Here is a 21,090-nt window from a genome sequence, read left to right as displayed (position 1 = left end):
GTTTTCTTTAAAATAGTATTTCGTCTTATTTTTCCCTGAGTCTTTGTTCCTTATAGTTAGGGATGAGCGAACTCGAACTGTATAGTTCGGGTTCGTACCGAATTTTGGGGTGTCCGTGACACGGACCCGAACCCGGACATTTTCGTAAAAGTCCGGGTTCGGGTTCGGTGTTCGTCGCTTTCTTCGCGCTTTTGTGACGCTTTCTTGGCGCTTTTTGAAAGGCTGCAAAGCAGCCAATCAACAAGCGTCATACTACTTGCCCCAAGAGGCCATCACAGCCATGCCTACTATTGGCATGGCTGTGATTGGCCAGAGCACCATGTGACCCAGCCTCTATTTAAGCTGGAGTCACATAGCGCCGCCCGTCACTCTGCTCTGATTAGCGTAGGGAGAGGTTGCGGCTGCGACAGTAGGGCGAGATTAGGCAGATTAACTCCTCCAAAGGACTTGATTAACTGATCGATCTGCAGCTGTGGATCATTGAGCTGCTGATCCTCAATTGCTCACTGTTTTTAGGCTGCCCAGACCGTTAGTCAGTCACATTTTTCTGGGGTGATCGGCGGCCATTTTGTGTCTTGTGGTGCGCCAGCACAAGCTGCGACCAAGTGCATTTAACCCTCAATGGTGTGGTTGTTTTTTGGCTAAAGCCTACATCAGGGTGAAGCTGTCACACCAAGTGCATTTAACCAGCAATAGTCTGTTTATTTTTTGGCCATATACTACATCAGGGGCAAGCTGCGCCTGTCACCAAGTGCATTTAACCCTCAATGGTGCGTTTGTTTTTTGGCTAAAGCCTACATCAGGGTGAAGCTGTCACACCAAGTGCATTTAACCAGCAATAGTCTGTTTATTTTTTGGCCATATAATACATCAGGGGCAAGCTGCGCCCGTCACCAAGTGCATTTAACCCTCAGTAGTGTGGTTGGTCAAGCTATCACACCAAGTGCATTTAACCAGCAATAGTCTGTTCATTTTTTGGCCATATACTAAATCAGGGGCAAGCTGCGCCCGTCACCAAGTGCATTTAACCAGCAATAGTCTGTTCATTTTTTGGCCATATACTACATCAGGGGCAAGCTGCGCCCATCACCAAGTGCATTTAACCAGCAATAGTGTGGTTATTTTTTGGCCATATCCCAGTCTAATTCTGTCACTAAATCCATACCGGTCACCCAGCGCCTAAATACTAGGCCTCAAATTTATATCCCGCTAAATCTCTCGTTACCGCTGTCCTGTTGTGGCTGGGAAAGTTATTTAGTGTCCGTCAAAGCACATTTTTTGTTCTGGGTTGAAATACAATTCCCAATTTAGCAATTTAAAAATTTAGTGGTTTCTGCTGTATCAGAGCTATTTGAAATCTATCCCTAAAAGGGTATATAATATTCAAGGTGCACATAGGGTCATTCAGAATAACTTCACACACCCGCTACTGTGCATTTCCAAGTCTAATTCTGTCACTAAACCCATACCTGTCACCCAGCGCCTAAATACTAGGCCTCAAATTTATATCCAGCTAAATCTGTCCTTAGTGCTGTAGCTGGGCGAGTTATTTAGTGTCCGTTCAAGCACATTTCTTGTTCTGGGTTGAAATACAATTCCCAATTTAGCAATTTCATAATTTAGTGGTTTCTGCTATATCAGAGCTATTTGAAATCTATCCCTAAAAGGGTATATAATATTCAAGGTGCACATTGGGTCATTCAGAATAACTTCACACACACCCGCTACTGTGTATTTCTAAGTCTAATTCTGTCACTAAACCCATACCTGTCACCCAGCGCCTAAATACTAGGCCTCAAATTTATATCCTGCTAAATCTCTCGTTAACGCTGTCCTGTTGTGGCTGGGAAAGTTATTTAGTGTCCGTCAAAGCACATTTTTTGTTCTGGGTTGAAATACAATTCCCAATTTAGCAATTTCATAATTTAGTGGTTTCTGCTATATCAGAGCTATTTGAAATCTATCCCTAAAAGGGTATATAATATTCAAGGTGCACATTGGGTCATTCAGAATAACTTCACACACACACGCTTCTGTGCATTTCCAAGTCTAATTCTGTCACTAAATCCATACCGGTCACCCAGCGCCTAAATACTAGGCCTCAAATTTATATCCTGCTAAATCTCTCGTTAACGCTGTCCTGTTGTGGCTGGGAAAGTTATTTAGTGTCCGTCAAAGCACATTTTTTGTTCTGGGTTGAAATACAATTCCCAATTTAGCAATTTCATAATTTAGTGGTTTCTGCTATATCAGAGCTATTTGAAATCTATCCCTAAAAGGGTATATAATATTCAAGGTGCACATTGGGTCATTCAGAATAACTTCACACACACACGCTTCTGTGCATTTCCAAGTCTAATTCTGTCACTAAATCCATACCGGTCACCCAGCGCCTAAATACTAGGCCTCAAATTTATATCCTGCTAAATCTCTCGTTAACGCTGTCCTGTTGTGGCTGGGAAAGTTATTTAGTGTCCGTCAAAGCACATTTTTTGTTCTGGGTTGAAATACAATTCCCAATTTAGCAATTTCATAATTTAGTGGTTTCTGCTATATCAGAGCTATTTGAAATCTATCCCTAAAAGGGTATATAATATTCAAGGTGCACATTGGGTCATTCAGAATAACTTCACACACACACGCTTCTGTGCATTTCCAAGTCTAATTCTGTCACTAAATCCATACCGGTCACCCAGCGCCTAAATACTAGGCCTCAAATTTATATCCCGCTGAATTTGAATACAATACATTGGGCCAAATAATATATTTGTTGTTGTGGTGAACCATAACAATGAGAAAAACATCTAGTAAGGGACGCGGACGTGGACATGGTCGTGGTGGTGTTAGTGGACCCTCTGGTGCTGGGAGAGGACGTGGCCGTTCTGCCACATCCACACGTCCTAGTGTACCAACTACCTCAGGTCCCAGTAGCCGCCAGAATTTACAGCGATATATGGTGGGGCCCAATGCCGTTCTAAGGATGGTAAGGCCTGAGCAGGTACAGGCATTAGTCAATTGGGTGGCCGACAGTGGATCCAGCACGTTCACATTATCTCCCACCCAGTCTTCTGCAGAAAGCGCACAGATGGCGCCTGAAAACCAACCCCATCAGTCTGTCACATCACCCCCATGCATACCAGGGAAACTGTCTCAGCCTCAAGTTATGCAGCAGTCTCTTATGCTGTTTGAAGACTCCGCTGGCAGGGTTTCCCAAGGGCATCCACCTAGCCCTTCCCCAGCGGTGAAAGACATAGAATGCACTGACGCACAACCACTTATGTTTCCTGATGATGAGGACATGGGAATACCACCTCAGCATGTCTCTGATGATGACGAAACACAGGTGCCAACTGCTGCGTCTTTTTGTAAGCACCCGACTGCATAGGGAGGGTGATTAGGGACTGATGGTCACCCCATCGCCCTTTCTTCCCCCTCAGGGCATTCAATGAGCTGGCCCCGCATGTTATGGTTAAATAAGGTGGTAGATCAAGGGGCTGTTAAGGGGTTAATTCCTTAGGGGACATTCCTTAGACAGGATGGGGGCGGTGCAGGAATCCTGTTAGGCTACATATACCCCTCCCCTGTTCTGTCACTTCCTCTTGCAAGTGGAAGCAAAATTGGCCCTCCCTCCCTCCCTTTGTGGTTATCTCTGAGAGGCGGGCGAGGTGCTCGGTTTTGATCAGTTATGGATACTTGGTGATTCTGTTTTGTTTTTTCTGTTTTTTCAGATCCCCCGCTGGGAGCCAGCAGTTTGGATATCGCTCCGTGGATTTTGGCTTTGGAGAGTCGCAAGTTCTGGTTGAGTTTATGAAGTCACAGCTGGCGGCATTTTAGTACAGCGGAGATATGGTGGGAGCAGTTGGCGTACTTGCCCGCTGGGAGTCCAGCTGTGGGCATACTGCTCTGATGATTACGGTTTAACTTGCCCGCTGGGAGTCCAGCTGTGGGCATACTGCTCTGATGATTACGGTTTAACTTGCCCGCTGGGAGTCCAGCTGTGGGCATACTGCTCTGATGATTACGGTTTAACTTGCCCGCTGGGAGTCCAGCGGTGGGCATACTGCTCCGATATTATGGTTTATTATGGTTTGCCGCTTTAATAAATAAGCTGTGGCCGATCACCATCCAGCAATAAAAGTGACACATTTGTCTGTGTGGTTTGTCATGGGTCAAGGATGGGTTAAGGGGCCAGGGGTTAGTAAAGGTGTTGCCCTTCCCAGGTTTCCCTGAATACCAGCAGTCCTGCAGTGTGCAGACTGAACAGGAGGTCAGGGATCAAGACTGGGTGGAAGACGATGCAGGGGACGATGAGGTCCTAGACCCCACATGGAATGAAGGTCGTGCCACTGACTTTCACAGTTCGGAGGAAGAGGCAGTGGTGAGACCGAGCCAACAGCGTAGCAAAAGAGGGAGCAGTGGGCAAAAGCAGAACACCCGCCGCCAAGAGACTCCGCCTGCTACTGACCGCCGCCATCTGGGACCGAGCACCCCAAAGGCAGCTTCAAGGAGTTCCCTGGCATGGCACTTCTTCAAACAATGTGCTGACGACAAGACCCGAGTGGTTTGCACGCTGTGCCATCAGAGCCTGAAGCGAGGCATTAACGTTCTGAACCTGAGCACAACCTGCATGACCAGGCACCTGCATGCAAAGCATGAACTGCAGTGGAGTAAACACCTTAAAACCAAGGAAGTCACTCAGGCTCCCCCTGCTACCTCTTCTGCTGCTGCCGCCTCGGCCTATTCTGCTGCTGCCGCCTCGGCCTCTTCCTCCGCCTCTGGAGGAACGTTGGCACCTGCCGCCCAGCAAACAGGGGATGTACCACCAACACCACCACCACCACCTCCGTCACCAAGCGTCTCAACCATGTCACACGCCAGCGTTCAGCTCTCCATCTCACAAACATTTGATAGAAAGCGTAAATTCCCACCTAGCCACCCTCGATCCCTGGCCCTGAATGCCAGCATTTCTAAACTACTGGCCTATGAAATGCTGTCATTTAGGCTGGTGGACACAGACAGCTTCAAACAGCTCATGTCGCTTGCTGTCCCACAGTATGTTGTTCCCAGCCGGCACTACTTCTCCAAGAGAGCCGTGCCTTCCCTGCACAACCAAGTATCCGATAAAATCAAGTGTGCACTGCGCAACGCCATCTGTAGCAAGGTCCACCTAACCACAGATACGTGGACCAGTAAGCACGGCCAGGGACGCTATATCTCCCTAACTGCACACTGGGTAAATGTAGTGGCAGCTGGGCCCCAGGCGGAGAGCTGTTTGGCGCACGTCCTTCCGCCGCCAAGGATCGCAGGGCAACATTCTTTGCCTCCTGTTGCCACCTCCTCCTTCTCGGCTTCCTCCTCCTCTTCTTCCACCTGCTCATCCAGTCAGCCACACACCTTCACCACCAACTTCAGCACAGTCCGGGGTAAACGTCAGCAGGCCATTCTGAAACTCATATGTTTGGGGGACAGGCCCCACACCGCACAGGAGTTGTGGCGGGGTATTGAACAACAGACCGACGAGTGGTTGCTGCCGGTGAGCCTCAAGCCTGGCCTGGTGGTGTGTGATAATGGGCGAAATCTCGTTGCAGCTCTGGGACTAGCCAATTTGACGCACATCCCTTGCTTGGCGCATGTGCTGAATTTGGTGGTGCAGAAGTTCATTCACAACTACCCCGACATGTCAGAGCTGCTGCATAAAGTGCGGGCCGTCTGTTCGCGCTTCCGGCGTTCACATCCTGCTGCTGCTCGCCTGTCTGCGCTACAGCGTAACTTCGGCCTTCCCGCTCACCGCCTCATATGCGACGTGCCCACCAGGTGGAACTCCACCTTGCACATGCTGGACAGACTGTGCGAGCAGCAGCAGGCCATAGTGGAGTTTCAGCTGCAGCACGCACGGGTCAGTCGCACTACAGAACAGCACCACTTCACCACCAATGACTGGGCCTCCATGCGAGACCTGTGTGCCCTGTTGCGCTGTTTCGAGTACTCCACCAACATGGCCAGTGGCGATGACACCGTTATCAGCGTTACAATACCACTTCTATGTCTCCTTGAGAAAACACTTAGGGCGATGATGGAAGAGGAGGTGGCCCAGGAGGAGGAGGAGGAGGAGGAAGAGGGGTCATTTTTAGCACTTTCAGGCCAGTCTCTTCGAAGTGACTCAGAGGGAGGTTTTTGGCAACAGCAGAGGCCAGGTACAAATGTGGCCAGCCAGGGCCCACTACTGGAGGACGAGGAGGACGAGGATGAGGAGGAGGTGGAGGAGGATGAGGATGAAGCATGGTCACAGCGGGGTGGCACCCAACGCAGCTCGGGTCCATCACTGGTGCGTGGCTGGGGGGAAAGGCAGGACGATGACGATACGCCTCCCACAGAGGACAGCTTGTCCTTACCCCTGGGCAGCCTGGCACACATGAGCGACTACATGCTGCAGTGCCTGCGCAACGACAGCAGAGTTGCCCACATTTTAACCTGTGCGGACTACTGGGTTGCCACCCTGCTGGATCCACGCTACAAAGACAATGTGCCCACCTTACTTCCTGCACTGGAGCGTGATAGGAAGATGCGCGAGTACAAGCGCACGTTGGTAGACGCGCTACTGAGAGCATTCCCAAATGTCACAGGGGAACAAGTGGAAGCCCAAGGCCAAGGCAGAGGAGGAGCAAGAGGTCGCCAAGGCAGCTGTGTCACGGCCAGCTCCTCTGAGGGCAGGGTTAGCATGGCAGAGATGTGGAAAACTTTTGTCAACACGCCACAGCTAACTGCACCACCACCTGATACGCAACGTGTTAGCAGGAGGCAACATTTCACTAACATGGTGGAACAGTACGTGTGCACACCAATCCACGTACTGACTGATGGTTTGGCCCCATTCAACTTCTGGGTCTCTAAATTGTCTACGTGGCCAGAGCTAGCCTTTTATGCCTTGGAGGTGCTGGCCTGCCCGGCAGCCAGCGTTTTGTCTGAACGTGTATTCAGCACGGCAGGGGGCGTCATTACAGACAAACGCAGCCGCCTGTCTACAGCCAATGTGGACAAGCTGACGTTCATAAAAATGAACCAGGCATGGATCCCACAGGACCTGTCCGTCCCTTGTCCAGATTAGACATTAACTACCTCCCCATAACCATATATTATTGGACTCCAGGGCACTTCCTCATTCAATCCTATTTTTATTTTCATTTTACCATTATATTGCGAGGCTACCCAAAGTTGAATGAACCTCTCCTCTGCCTGTGTGCTAGGCCTAAATATATGCCAATGGACTGTTGCAGTGGTGGCTGACATGAAGCCTGATTCTCTGCTATGACATGCAGACTAATTCTCTGCTGACATGAAGCCAGATTGTCTGTTACGGGACCTCTCTCCTCTGCCTGGGTGCTGGGCCTAAATTTATGACAATGGACTGTTGCAGTGGTGGCTGACGTGAAGCCTGATTCTCTGCTATGACATGCAGACTGATTCTCTGCTGACATGAAGCCAGATTGTCTGTTACGGGACCTCTCTGCTCTGCCTGTGTGCTAGGCCTAAATATATGCCAATGGACTGTTGCAGTGGTGGGTGACGTGAAGCCTCATTCTCTGCTATGACATGCAGACTGATTCTCTGCTGACATGAAGCCAGATCGTCTGTTACGGGACCTCTCTGCTCTGCCTGTGTGCTAGGCCTAAATATATGCCAATGGACTGTTGCAGTGGTTGGGTGACGTGAAGCCTCATTCTCTGCTATGACATGCAGACTGATTCTCTGCTGTCATGAAGCCAGATTGTCTGTTACGGGACCTCTCTGCTCTGCCTGTGTGCTAGGCCTAAATATATGCCAATGGACTGTTGCAGTGGTGGGTGACGTGAAGCCTCATTCTCTGCTATGACATGCAGACTGATTCTCTGCTGACATGAAGCCAGATTGTCTGTTACGGGACCTCTCTCCTCTGCCTGTGTGCTAGGCCTAAATATATGCCAATGGACTGTTGCAGTGGTGGCTGACGTGAAGCCTCATTCTCTGCTATGACATGCAGACTAATTCTCTGCTGACATGAAGCCAGATTGTCTGTTACGGGACCTCTCTCCTCTGCCTGGGTGCTGGGCCTAAATTTATGACAATGGACTGTTGCAGTGGTGGCTGACGTGAAGCCTGATTCTCTGCTATGACATGCAGACTGATTCTCTGCTGACATGAAGCCAGATCCTCTGTTACGGGACCTCTCTCCTCTGCCTGTGTGTGTGCTGGGCCTAAATATATGCCAATGGACTGTTGCAGTGGTGGCTGACGTGAAGCCTCATTCTCTGCTATGACATGCAGACTGATTCTCTGCTGACATGAAGCCAGATTCTCTGTTACAGGACCTCTCTCCTCTGCCTGTGTGTGTGCTGGGCCTAAATATATGCCAATGGACTGTTGCAGTGGTGGCTGACGTGAAGCCTCATTCTCTGCTATGACATGCAGACTAATTCTCTGCTGACATGAAGACAGATTCTCTGTTACGGGACCTCCCTCCTCTGCCTGGGTGCTGGGCCTAAATATATGCCAATGGACTGTTGCAGTGGTGGCTGACGTGAAGCCTCATTCTCTGCTATGACATGCAGACTGATTCTCTGCTGACATGAAGCCAGATTCTCTGTTACGGGACCTCTCTCCTCTGCCTGTGTGTGTGCTGGGCCTAAATATATGCCAATGGACTGTTGCAGTGGTGGCTGACGTGAAGCCTCATTCTCTGCTATGACATGCAGACTGATTCTCTGCTGACATGAAGACAGATTCTCTGTTACGGGACCTCTCTCCTCTGCCTGGGTGCCGGGGCCTAAATATCTGAGAATGGACTGTTCCAGTGGTGGGTGACGGGAAGCCAGATTCTCTGCTATGGAACCTCTCTCCAATTGATTTTGGTTAATTTTTATTTATTTAATTTTTATTTTAATTCATTTCCCTATCCACATTTGTTTGCAGGGGATTTACCTACATGTTGCTGCCTTTTGCAGCCCTCTAGCTCTTTCCTGGGCTGTTTTACAGCCTTTTTAGTGCCGAAAAGTTCGGGTCCCCATTGACTTCAATGGGGTTCGGGTTCGGGACGAAGTTCGGATCGGGTTCGGATCCCGAACCCGAACATTTCCGGGATGTTCGGCCGAACTTCTCGAACCCGAACATCCAGGTGTTCGCTCAACTCTACTTATAGTCTAACCATGAGTACTTTGTGACATAGCCACGTCATCTCATCTGTGAGTAGAAAACTGTGTTTTTGACTGGAAAGGGTCTAACACAATAAGATTATTCTAAAAAAAGGGGTAGGGGATTTCATCTTCTTTTGGAGACCTTTGACATTATTAGCCTAGGCCCCCATATCCTCACCCATGTGTTTTACCCCACATCTGAGCCAGTGTATTCAACAACACAAGTATATATCCTGATCATCATGCATCAGTGTAATCGTTTTTTATTTATTCCTCCCTCCTTTCCATGTACATTGCCGCACATCAGGCTTCTACACATTCCCCTGTGACATACACATTCCCCTGTGACAACGCATACGCATTCCATATCCTAGGCCTAATGGAAAACTTCCCTCATAGCGGGGGCATGCGCAGAGACAACACACTCAGTAGACGTGTCTGCGCATGTGCACTACAAAACGTATACACGCTGGCTCAGAGCATCTGCCGTGATCAACGGCATAGGCGCATGTGCATTAGAGAAATCACACACGCCGGGTTAAGGGCATAGCAAGCGCATGCGCAGTAAACGGATACATGCGCCAATTATGGCATGCTGTGGGATATTTAAAATCCATCACCTGTTCCTCATATGAGGCTGCAGCTGAAACCATCCATTGGCCATTATTTATCTGCCATTGTGCCCTTCAGAGACTTTAGAGTCCCCTGATAAACCTGACACATATTTCAAAGGGGAACTGCGTCAGGACCTTTGATGGCATATAGGCACCTAACTAATAGGAAACCTTTTAATAGGAAGGGAAACCATATTTAGGGTATGCCACCGATAAGTGGAGCCACCTGTCACGGCCTCGGTGTTGTGCGCTGTGACACGTTTGCCGTACCTGCCGGTTGGCAGGGGCAACGCTTTGGTTTCAGCTTGTATGTGATTTTCTCCCCCTCTCCTGGTGCTGGAGGGGTTAACTACCTTGCTGGGTGTGGTCACTAGGTGCTTCTTATACCTGTGGCTTTTGGCCAGGAGTCAGTTGTACTCCAGCCTTGGTGTGTGCTGGAGTTATGCTCTTTGTCTGGATGTTCCATCTTCCTGTGTGAGGGCCACCTAGTGGGACATCAATGTCTTCCTTATGTCTCCTCCATTTTCCCTACCTTACCTGCTGTTATATTTGGTGTGGGTATATGTTCTGGGGTTGTTGTATGTCTAGTTGTTGTTCCGTGTCTGGTCAGTGTTTGGTGTATTATTCTGTCCGGCTTGGATACTAGATGTTCCCTGTTTCTCTGTAGTGGCCTCCAGAAGGGGGTCTCATGGTTTCCCGGAGGGGTGAACCAAATGTCAAGTCTGTGAGCTGTTGCTAGAGTGCTGGTTCCTGTGTGTCAGTACGTACTGCATCCGTTTGGTGTTTGGATTGCAGTACATTTGTGGGGGTTCCAGTTTACCTTGGTGTGGTCTTCTGTTGTGCCGTTTAGCAGCTGTGTAAGGTAAGTGACCATGCCTTCGTGGATTCTAGGTTCAGTGGTTATCCCCACCACTGGATACTTACCCGCTGTTCCACTTGGTTTCCTTTCCTTGCTGTTAGGTCTGCAGAGACTCCTGCTCTTCCATGTCTTGGAAAAACAGGTCGTCCCTCCCCTGCTTCTATGTGAGGGATTATCAGGGCGACTCAGGGTCTTAGGTATCCTGGGTATGAGGCATCCCACTATACAGGTCCGCTCATAAGTTGAGGAGTTAGGGCGAGTATTAGGTACGCTTTAGGAGGTGACCTGCTCCCTTATCCATGGTATCTGGCCTGGTGGCATCCTATTTATCCCTGACATTGTACGATGGGTTTTTCCCCCATCGTGACACCACCCATTTCGGGGCGATTACTCCGCTTTTAGGCAGGGACATGGTAAATCTATAGGGAGAGAATCCCAAGTGCCTAAAAGCAGATTTTGATCCCTCTAAAGATAACACCATCTACATATGAGCACGACCAATGCTGCAGCATTTGATATTAAATGATCCCCAGGGAGCAATGTGATGATGTGATTTGCCCCCAACATCGAGGTTCACAGAACCATGAGTGACCACTAGTGTGGTCACACTTGCCACATCCTATACGGCACCTTCCTTCCACCGAGTAGATGCCATAATTGCATTATTTGACATTATATTTAATTATTATTTTGTGAGATTTTAATGTAGATTAATTAAAAGTTATATATTAAAGGGTAGTTTTCTTTTCAGTGTATTGCATGATAACAGCCTTATATCCGGCCAGGGGGCTTTCCTTTCCGTCAGTATTAGACTACTTTCACACTAGCGGCAACCTTCCCCGACAGGCTGTTGCGGCGGGTGTACAGGTCCACTCTGGCCCCATTGACATGTCGTAGTATTTATTATATATATATCACACACCCGCCTCACAGACACTACACACTGGTCACATAATCTAAGGAGCCTCTCTCTTTCGCTGAATCACCACTCAGTTGATAACTCAGTCACTGCTCGGTCACGTGGCACATGTCATGTGACCACGATGTCATCAATGTCCAGCCTCACATGCTGTATGAGCCTGATCCCTATGAACACATATGTGAGCTATAGCAGTGCTCGTCCGCGGTGTGCGCCCTGTCAGTGACCAGCCCTGCTAGTAGTAACTGTTCTGTAACTCCATGGCAGACGCATCCGTCATTAACTCCATTGAAAGTCAATGGAGGACGGATACGTTTTTTTTGTGGCAGAGAAAACTGATCCATTCCCATTGACTTGCATGGGGGGTCATAACTGATCCGTTTTGCTCCGCATCCCAGGACAGAGAGAAAACCGCAGCATGCTGTGATTTGCTCTCCGATATGAGAATGGAACGGAATGCATTTTGGAGCGCTCTTTTCTGATCAGTTCAGTTTTGTCCCCATTAACAATGAATAGGGACAAAACTGAAGCGTTTTTTTTTTTTTTATGGTATTGAGCCCCTAGGACGGAACTCAATACCAGAAAACTTTAACGCTAGTGTGAAAGTACCCTTAAAAATACTTTTAGCATAAATACAATTAAATGAATGGTAAATATCTTATTCTTTCTCTAAAAATAAACATAAAAGTTGACATAAAACTTAGAAATACAAGAAGATTCAAAATTGTTTTTGTTTAAAAGTCCCACATGACTCTTACATCCAGAGATGTTTTAAAATATCAACCAATCAGGGAAAGGAAATCTCATTACGGAGTGGAAGAATACAGCCAATTAAAGCCCTACTTTCAGACCACATGGCTAAAACAACCAATCGGTACTAAAGTTCCTTCTCCCATTACGATAGGAAAACCCTAACATTCATGGACCTTTTAAATGAAAGGCCAATCATAGAATTAATGAAGGGATCCCTGTGACATAGTTGAACATCTACCAGTCTCATACCATATACGATAACAGGTCTTAAAGGGGTAATCCCATGACTAATGTAAAGAATAAAAATCTGACATCATATAGTACATGACAATCTATTTCTAACAAAGCTAGAACCAGCCCTGGACCTCACATGGATCCAGAGATCTCCACATTCATTGCTCTGCTGGATTTATATCAAGCTGACAGCTCAAGGGGAGTGTCTTTTCTGCTGCAGCTAAAGAGGCGTGTCCATGCTCTCCCTATCACAGCTCAGGGAGCGTGTCCATGCTCTCCCTATCACAGCTCAGGGAGTGTGTCCATGCTCTCCCTATCACAGCTCAGGGGGCGTGTCCATGCTCTCCCTATCTCAGCTCAGGGGGCGTGTCCATGCTCTCCCTATCACAGCTCAGGAGGCAGTTGAAGGATGAAACTGAGCATGTGCGGCCATCTCAGTGAGCAGTACAAAGAAATAAGAAAAAAAAACCTGCAGGTGGCGCGATACAGATACGTTTTATTGAATAACTCAGTGGCTATGCTACTGAGTTATTGTAGAATGTTTTCCGTGGGACAACCCCATTAAAGCATATTTCTGTCCTATTTTAAAAATGCAAGGTTTTATATCAAACTCATTGTTGATACCTTTTGGTTGTAATGTCCTGGTTTGAATTTGTCTGGGAGCAGCACCTATTTTAGCGGACAACAAAATGTGAGTTTGTGAGCATTCACATGTTTGATTTCAAGTGTGTGTTTTATTAAGTGTGTGACTTACGATTAGGTGACTTGAGATTCATGGACTTTAGGAGGGGACTACAGCAAGTCAGTTGCTTTTCAGTGACCTGTAATTTTTATTTTTTTCTCTTGACAGCACAGTCCGGTGCACATGTTGTGAAATGTATGCAGTCCTGGAACAGCCGTTTTAGTGTGCATATCTTTGTTCAAAATTTTCACAGGCACTCTATGGGGTGGATGTGGAGGAGGGTGGTAGTATGGAGGATCAGGAAAGTGAGGTAGGTAGCTAGGCAACTGTTAGAAAGCGGGGTAGAGGAAAGAGTTCCAGGAAGGCTGGCCCTGATCTGACACACCCCAACAAGCAATGGGAGACTCTATTATTAGGGGGCACAGATAGGGCTATCTATCACAAAGACCAGGATTGTCAAAGAGTGTGTTGTCTTTATGGCATTTCAGTTCGACATATCATTGAAATGGGTTGATAGATTACTGGGAGGGGCTGGGAAAGACCCAGCGGTCATGGTCCACATTGGAACCGATGACAACCTTAGAGGAAGGTGGAGTGTTCTTAAAAAAAAAATGGGATTTAGGTCACAAGTAGAGATGAGCTAATTTCTAAAAAATTTGATTCAGTCGTTTTGCCGAATTTTCAAAAAAGATTTGATTTGATCCAAATTTATTTGTGGTGAATCACGTTAAAAATCAGCTATTTCCTGGCTGCAGAGAGCCTGTATAGGGGTGTAGAACACTGCGCCTTGCAGTAACACACATAGGGATTCTGCTGTGGTAGTGAAATAATACTGTGAGTCAGTATGACATGCAGATAACCGGCATCACTCTTAGAATCATTGCACACTTCACTTATTTGGGCAGTTACGGGGCCAAACTGACCAAATAACTCAAGTGTAAACTCAGCCTTACAGGTCGATGTTAGCGTCAGGTATGAAGAACGGTACAGAGAGCCCAAGATCCTACTATAGTGTGAAAGAGCGCACTCCTTTTACACCGTCGTCAGCTGATTCCCCGTAGATTTCTACAGAACCTGTTCTATTAATTGCTTATATGAGTAGAGCCCCCCGACAGAGTGGAGAGGGTCTCAGCAGTAAGTTTATGTTGACGTCACTAATTATTTAGCCCTTTCTCTGATCCACCAGATCAATAATCCCCAAAAAACTGATCCTGTCTGTGAAGCATCCACCTTCACTCAGTCAGCATTTGGTCAGTAATCCATCAGTATTAAAAAAAAACAGGAGTGGATCCAAAATAGAGATAACACTTGAATTGGATATTTGAATGTCTTCTGTGTTTTGTACCCACTCCTGCTTTTGGCTACCAAATCATAAGCCAATTCTGATTCAAAATAGGGACCATGTCACACCGGCCTTACAGCTGCTACACAGACAGGATCCGTTGTGCGTCTCATTTTTCCTTCCTTCTGACAGATCAGAAGAGAGGTCAAATAAATGATGATGTCAACCAGGCCAAAAATGCTAAATAGTGGCCTAGTCATGAAGTGGGGAGGGTGGAAACAGCATAAGAAGTCCACAGAGTGGCCAAATGACAGAGTGTTGAGGTGGTAGCAGCATGAGGAAACCACAGAGTAGCCCAATGACAGAGTGGTGAGGTGGCAACAGTATGAGAAGACCACAGAGTGGCACAGTGACATAGTTGTGAGGTGAAAGCAGCATGAGGAGACGATAGAGTGTTGAGGTGGCATCAGCATAAGGAGACCACAGAGTAGCCCAGTGATAGAGTGGTAAGGTGGCAGCTGCATGAGGAGACCACAGACCTACATAGTGGTGAGGTGAAAGTGTAATGACCCAAAGTGCAATTACAACTCCTTTTGGCACCTTGCTTCTGTCTCCCATGTGCTAATACTTGTCATCTGATGTAATTTATGTAATCTCTTAATAATGTGCATATTCATCCTATTCTAACTGTAATGCTCATGTAATTGGTCTACCAACACGGTGGCAGCAACACATGGCAGTGCTAGTTGCAGAGAATGGACTGGATTGTCTATCCTCTCTGTCCCTCTAGAGGGAGAAGGGGAGGAGGAGTTAGCTAGAGTGAGCGGTGAGTTCCAGCCTACCCCTTCTTGGGAAAGGTTGTGTGGAGAAATCCTCCCTGCTAGGGGAGAAGGAACAGGCCTTGTCCTGTATGGACAGGTGATGCCTATCCAAGCCAACTTTATAACTAGAGATTGTGCATTTTGGTTACATCCCCCCCCCCCCCCTGGGTTTGCATTGCCTAATTACAAGCTAGAGCTTGAGGTACTTAAAGCCAGGACAAGAAGTTCCTAGGATTATCTACAGTAAGAGACTGACTACTGACATAGCTGAGCTAAGAAAGCTACTCCCTAGAGGAACAGAATAGAAGAGTTTGTTTTCAGAGAGAGTATTTGCCTGCTGAAACCTATTGGAGACCAAGATAAAGTCTGTAAACTGTATGGAATACCGTTTATTACAAGTAAATCAACTTTTCAACCGTTTCCCAATTCTGGACTCAACTTTGTTCTACACCATCCAAGTTATCAACCCCTTTTGCACTGCGTAGGTCTACACCACGTTTGGTAAGAGCATCGTGACACGTGCTACACAACATCTCCAGGGATGTTATGGCCTAGGTAACACCACTCTGGCCTTCCTACATCTGGGTTCCAATACCATCACTACAAAAGGGAGCCTAGTGCTTCCGCTGCTTCACCGCAGCTGGTGTCATGACTACTTACTCTAACAGAGGGACATATAATCGTAAATACCTCTTGTGGGGTAAGGGATTCTCAGGCACATGTAGTGGGTCCGTTGCATCAGCAGCATGAGAAGATGACAGAGTGGTGATGTGGCAGTGGCATGAGGAGACCACTAAGTGGTCCAGTGACATAGTGGTGAGCTGCCATAAGCATAAGGAGACCATAAAGTGGCCAAGTGACAGAGTGGTCAGGTGGCAGCAGCATGATGATACCACAGAGGGGCCCAGTGAAATAGTGGTGAGCTGGCAGCAGCATAAGGAGACCACAGAGTGGTTCAGTGACATAGTGGTGAGGTGGAAGCAGCATGAGGAGACTACAGAGTGGCCCAGTGACATAGTGGTGAGGTGGCAGCAGCATGAGGAGACCACAGAGTGGCCCAGTGACAGAGAGTTGAGGTGGCAGCAGCATGAGGAGACCACAAAGTGACCCAGTGACATAGTAGTGAGGTGGTAGCAGCATGAGGAGACTACAGAGTGGCCCAGTGACATAGTAGTGGGGTGGCAGCAGCATGAGAAGACCACAGAGTCGCCCCGTGAGCGAAGACCACAGAGTTGTAAAGTCGCAGCAGCATGAGGAGACCACAGAGTAGTGATGTATCAGCAGCATAAGGAGAACACAGAGTGATGAGGTGCCAGCAGCACCCTGGGGTTCAACTATGGCCCGTGCCGCATTAAACACCAGCTCTGATGCAACACTGGCACTAAAGCTTGTTCAGGGCAAACTTGGCCAGTTGCGGCCACAAATCAAGTTTGGCTGCCCAGTAGTCAAGGGGATCTTCGATGTAGGGTGGCAGGGTGCACTCCAAGTATGCCAGAAACTGCTGGTTCAGGTTCTGCTCTATGTCTAGCTGCTGCTGAATAGTTTCTTCAGGAGGCGGGCGAAGAAAACTGCTCATCAGCTACTCTAGACTTAAGTTGCTGCTGATGGAGCTGGTACTGTACAGTTTGTCCTCCATCTCAGCGGGTGTAAAACAGGCTTCCATTTTGGACCAGTTGCGAGGGTCTAACATGGTAGAGACAGTAGTTATCCTTCTGCTGAATGGTGACAATTTGGCTGTCACTACGCAAGCAAATAAGCATGCATTGTGACTCGGAGGGACTCCATCTCCACTGCATACTGTCGCGGTGTGTCTGGGTCATCCGCCTCTTCTTCCTCATCACCATGTAGTTCCTCTGGCTGCTCCTCCTCTCCTGTCAGCTATGTAGAGAAAGCAGCTATTTCTCTATGCATTGCTTGTGCATAAATGTCCTCCACTAGTTCAACCCCCACAGGGCTCATGTGGCCGTGAGATGCAGGGCCATTTTTAACGCAGGGCAAAAGGGGCAGCTGCCTCTTGAGCCCCGCTGGCCACTGCTCACAAATTCAATAACATCAAGTGGCATGCCTAGAGGGAAGGGTCCTCCCTGAGTGTCAGGCTGTCAGCTACACAGGGGGTGCTGCCATGCCTGCCTGCATGTGGGCACTCCAAGCAGCGAACTGTGAGAGCTGTGATTCTCTTAGGAGAAAGGACCTTAGATGACATCATCAGCATGTGACCAGTAACAGCGCGATATTACTGGTCACATGGCTATGAGGTAATCAAAGGTCTTTTCTTTCTACCAGGAGTGTTGCTGCAGCCAAGATTGCCATAATTGTGGAGCTTTTTTGTGAAGATTACATCAGCAAAAGGTGACAGGGGCTGTTATGCTAATATACTGTAAGCTACTGTATAGTGGGGGTGCTGTATATTGTGTGGTGCTGTATAGTAGGGGTGCTATACTGCTCTACTGTATACTGTGGAGTGCTGTATATAGTGGGGTGCTGTATACTGTGGGGTGTTGTATATTGTGGAGTGCTATACTACTCTATTGTATAGTGTGGGGTGCTGTATACTTTGAGGTAATGTATACTGCTCTACTGTATACTGTGAGGTGCTATACTGTATGCTATAGGATGTTATACTGCATACTGTGGGGTGTTATACTATGTATTGCATACTGTGGGGTACTACACACTGTGGGGCACTGTATACTGTGGGATGCTAAACTATATATTGCATACTGTGGGGTACTGTATAGTATAGGGTGCTATACTACATACTGTAAGGTGCTGTATAATATAGGGTGCTATACTGCATACTATGGGGTGCTGTATACTTTATGGTGCTATACTGCATACTGGGGGTGCTGTGTGCTATACTGCATACTGTGGGGTGCTATACTGGATGCTATAGGAGGCTATACTACATAATGTGGGGTGTTATACTATGTATTGCATACTGTGGGGTACTATATACTGTGGGGTGCTGTATACTATAGGGTGCTATACTGCATACTGTGGGGTGCTGTATACTATAGGGTGCTATACTGCATACTATGGGGTGCTGTATACTATAGGGTGCTCTATCGCATACTGAGGGATGCTGTATACGATATGGTGCTATACTGCATACTGTGGGGTGCTGTGGTGCACTGCAACGCTAGGGTGAGCCGAGCCACAGTCTCCATTCCTGCAGAGCGGTGCCCACTTCCAGCCCTGAGCCCAGCTGTCCAGAGCAGTGATCCTGAGCCTGCTGGAGTCTTTACAACTATGTTTTTACAGGAATGCAAAACAATATTCTAATCGCAAATTTTTATTGCGAATTTTCCATGCAAAAGGCTACACTAATAAGCTTGTCATAAGACTCATAGTCTAATATTCTTGTCAGAAGACTATGAAACTAATAGATGGCGCTATTGAGTTATGAATAGGGTTGAGCAAACCCAAACTGTAAAGTTCGGGTTCGTACCGAACTTTACGGTGTTCGTCACCCGAACCCGAACATTTCAGTAAAAGTTCGGGTTTGGGTTCGGTGTTCGGGTAGTATTAATATACCATCGGATCTGCGTTTTCTCGATTTGTATATTTTAACTTGAAGCGTCCCCATCACCATGGGAACGCCTCTATGTTAGAATATATCATCGGATTTGAGTTAGATCGTGAAAACTCGATCCGACAGTATATTCTAACACAGTGATGGGGACGCCTCAAGCTAGAATATACTGAGAACTGTGGACATAACGGCCCCCTGCTGCCTGGCAGCATCTGATCTCTTACAGGGGGCTGTGATCCGCACAATTAACCCCTCAGGTGCTGCACCTGAGAGGTTAATTGTGCGGATCACAGTCCCCTGTAAGAGATCAGGTGCTGCCAGGTAGCAGGGGGCCAGGCCCCCCTCCCTCCTCAGTATTAAAATCATTGGTGGCCAGTGCGGCCCCCCCACCCCCTCCCTATTAAAATCATTGGTGGCTAATGCGGCCCCCCTACCCCCACCCACTCCCTATTAAAATCATTGGTGTCCAGTGCGGCCTCCCCTCTCCCCCCTAATTAAAATCATTAGTTAACAACCCCCTCCCCCCCATCATTGGTGGCAGTGGAGCGGCAGTTCCGATCGGAGTCCCAGTTTAATCGCTTGGGCTCCAATCGGTTACCATGGCAGCCAAGACGCAACTGCAGTCCTGGCTTCCACGGTTACTTAGCACTTTTAGCAGCATTATACTTACGTGCGCTGTCTGTGGCCGGCCAGCGCTCCTCCTACTGGTAAGTGAAACTTCTGTGTGGCGCATTGCTTATAGCACAGAAGTTTCACTTGGCAGTAGGAGGAGCGCCCGGCTGGCCACAGACAGCACACATAAGTATAATGTCTGTGGCTGCAACAAAGAGGACCAGTAGAAGCAGGCATACTTGTTCTGATTGGGAATGCTGGCCAGTTTGATTTTCCCAAAGCATCCGATAATGCCAACCTGGCTTAGTGTCCCATCAGATTCCACCTTTTATTACTCAAAGCTCTTTTAAAAAATGAAATGTGGAATCTGGTTGCTATGGCCAACTAAGCCAGTTCTGCTTTAGACCAGTTTGATAAATCTCCCCCTAGTACCTATATTTGTCTTTTAATGCCCACAGTTTATTTTAACCATGCAGATCTTGCACATAGCTGTGGTTTTGTGTGCCAACATCATCATCTAAAAATAAATAAAAAAAAGGTCATACAGGAGTTTTTTGCAGAAAGCTAGGAGAAACTGAGCCTGACGTAGATCTGGCACGTTTTTCACTTGTACCACCAGTATTAGCGGTATCCACAACCACAATGTAAGGAGATCTGGCCCTGCCAGTTCTTTGGGAGTTTTTTTCCGTACATTGCCTCCACTCTATATTGCCACCGTTGCCACCTCTTTTCTCCTAATATTTTTACTCCTCTACTTCAGCACCCCAATTTGGCTCCCAGATCCTGTCCAACACACAATCATAATCAGAGTCCTCTCCCTCCCTACCACTTTTATCAGACTGTAATATATCATGTTTAGTTCCTTGGCTCACCTCCCCATTCCCAACTGCCACTGATGCTGCCGTTACCTATGGGTGCCAAGATGTCCACAACCAACAAAGCTATACATGGGCTCCCCAGTCTGCTTTTGAACCTCCGCCTCATGAAAATACAATCAGTGACTGCTCTCACCCAATTCATTCACAGGGATACTCTCTTTACTTTCATAGGGTGTGGTAGAATTGTGTTGCATCCTACTAGGAAGGAGCATTGAAGACATAGAGGACTCCACTGAAAAGATTCTCTGAGGCTGCAAGGAGAAGGAGGAATAATGCTGTGACCCTCTGGCTCCAAGACATGGTGTCAGACTCTGAAGTCACATCATCCTGCTATGACTGAGAAGAGGAGTGAACCATCCAATCTGCAATTTCAACTTCTTTCTCCTCAATGATAATGCTGCGCCTTTCTGAATCCCGAGAGAACTGCAGCCTACTTACTACTACTACTACTACTACTACTACTTCTTCTGTCTGGATACCTAGATTTGCTACTACCCATTTTCTGGCTCTGGGAGGACAAGGCCTGGCCCTGTGTCTTTAGTTTGGAAACCTTCTGTATTCCTGACATTTGGCTTAATGTATACAGTCACGCAAAGTATGGAACGCTTTGCCAGTCTGTTTTCTGAAATTTGAAGGATATGTATACCTTTGGGAACAATTTACTCCATTATTGTATTGTGCTCATTTGGCGCTAAAAATCTTTTTTTCTATTGGATTTTATTACAAATTTTGAAACA

The sequence above is a fragment of the Bufo gargarizans genome, chromosome 3 (genome assembly GCF_014858855.1).
Source record: "Bufo gargarizans isolate SCDJY-AF-19 chromosome 3, ASM1485885v1, whole genome shotgun sequence".
Taxonomy (NCBI): Eukaryota; Metazoa; Chordata; class Amphibia; order Anura; family Bufonidae; genus Bufo; species Bufo gargarizans.
This window is presented reverse-complemented; position numbering follows the sequence as displayed.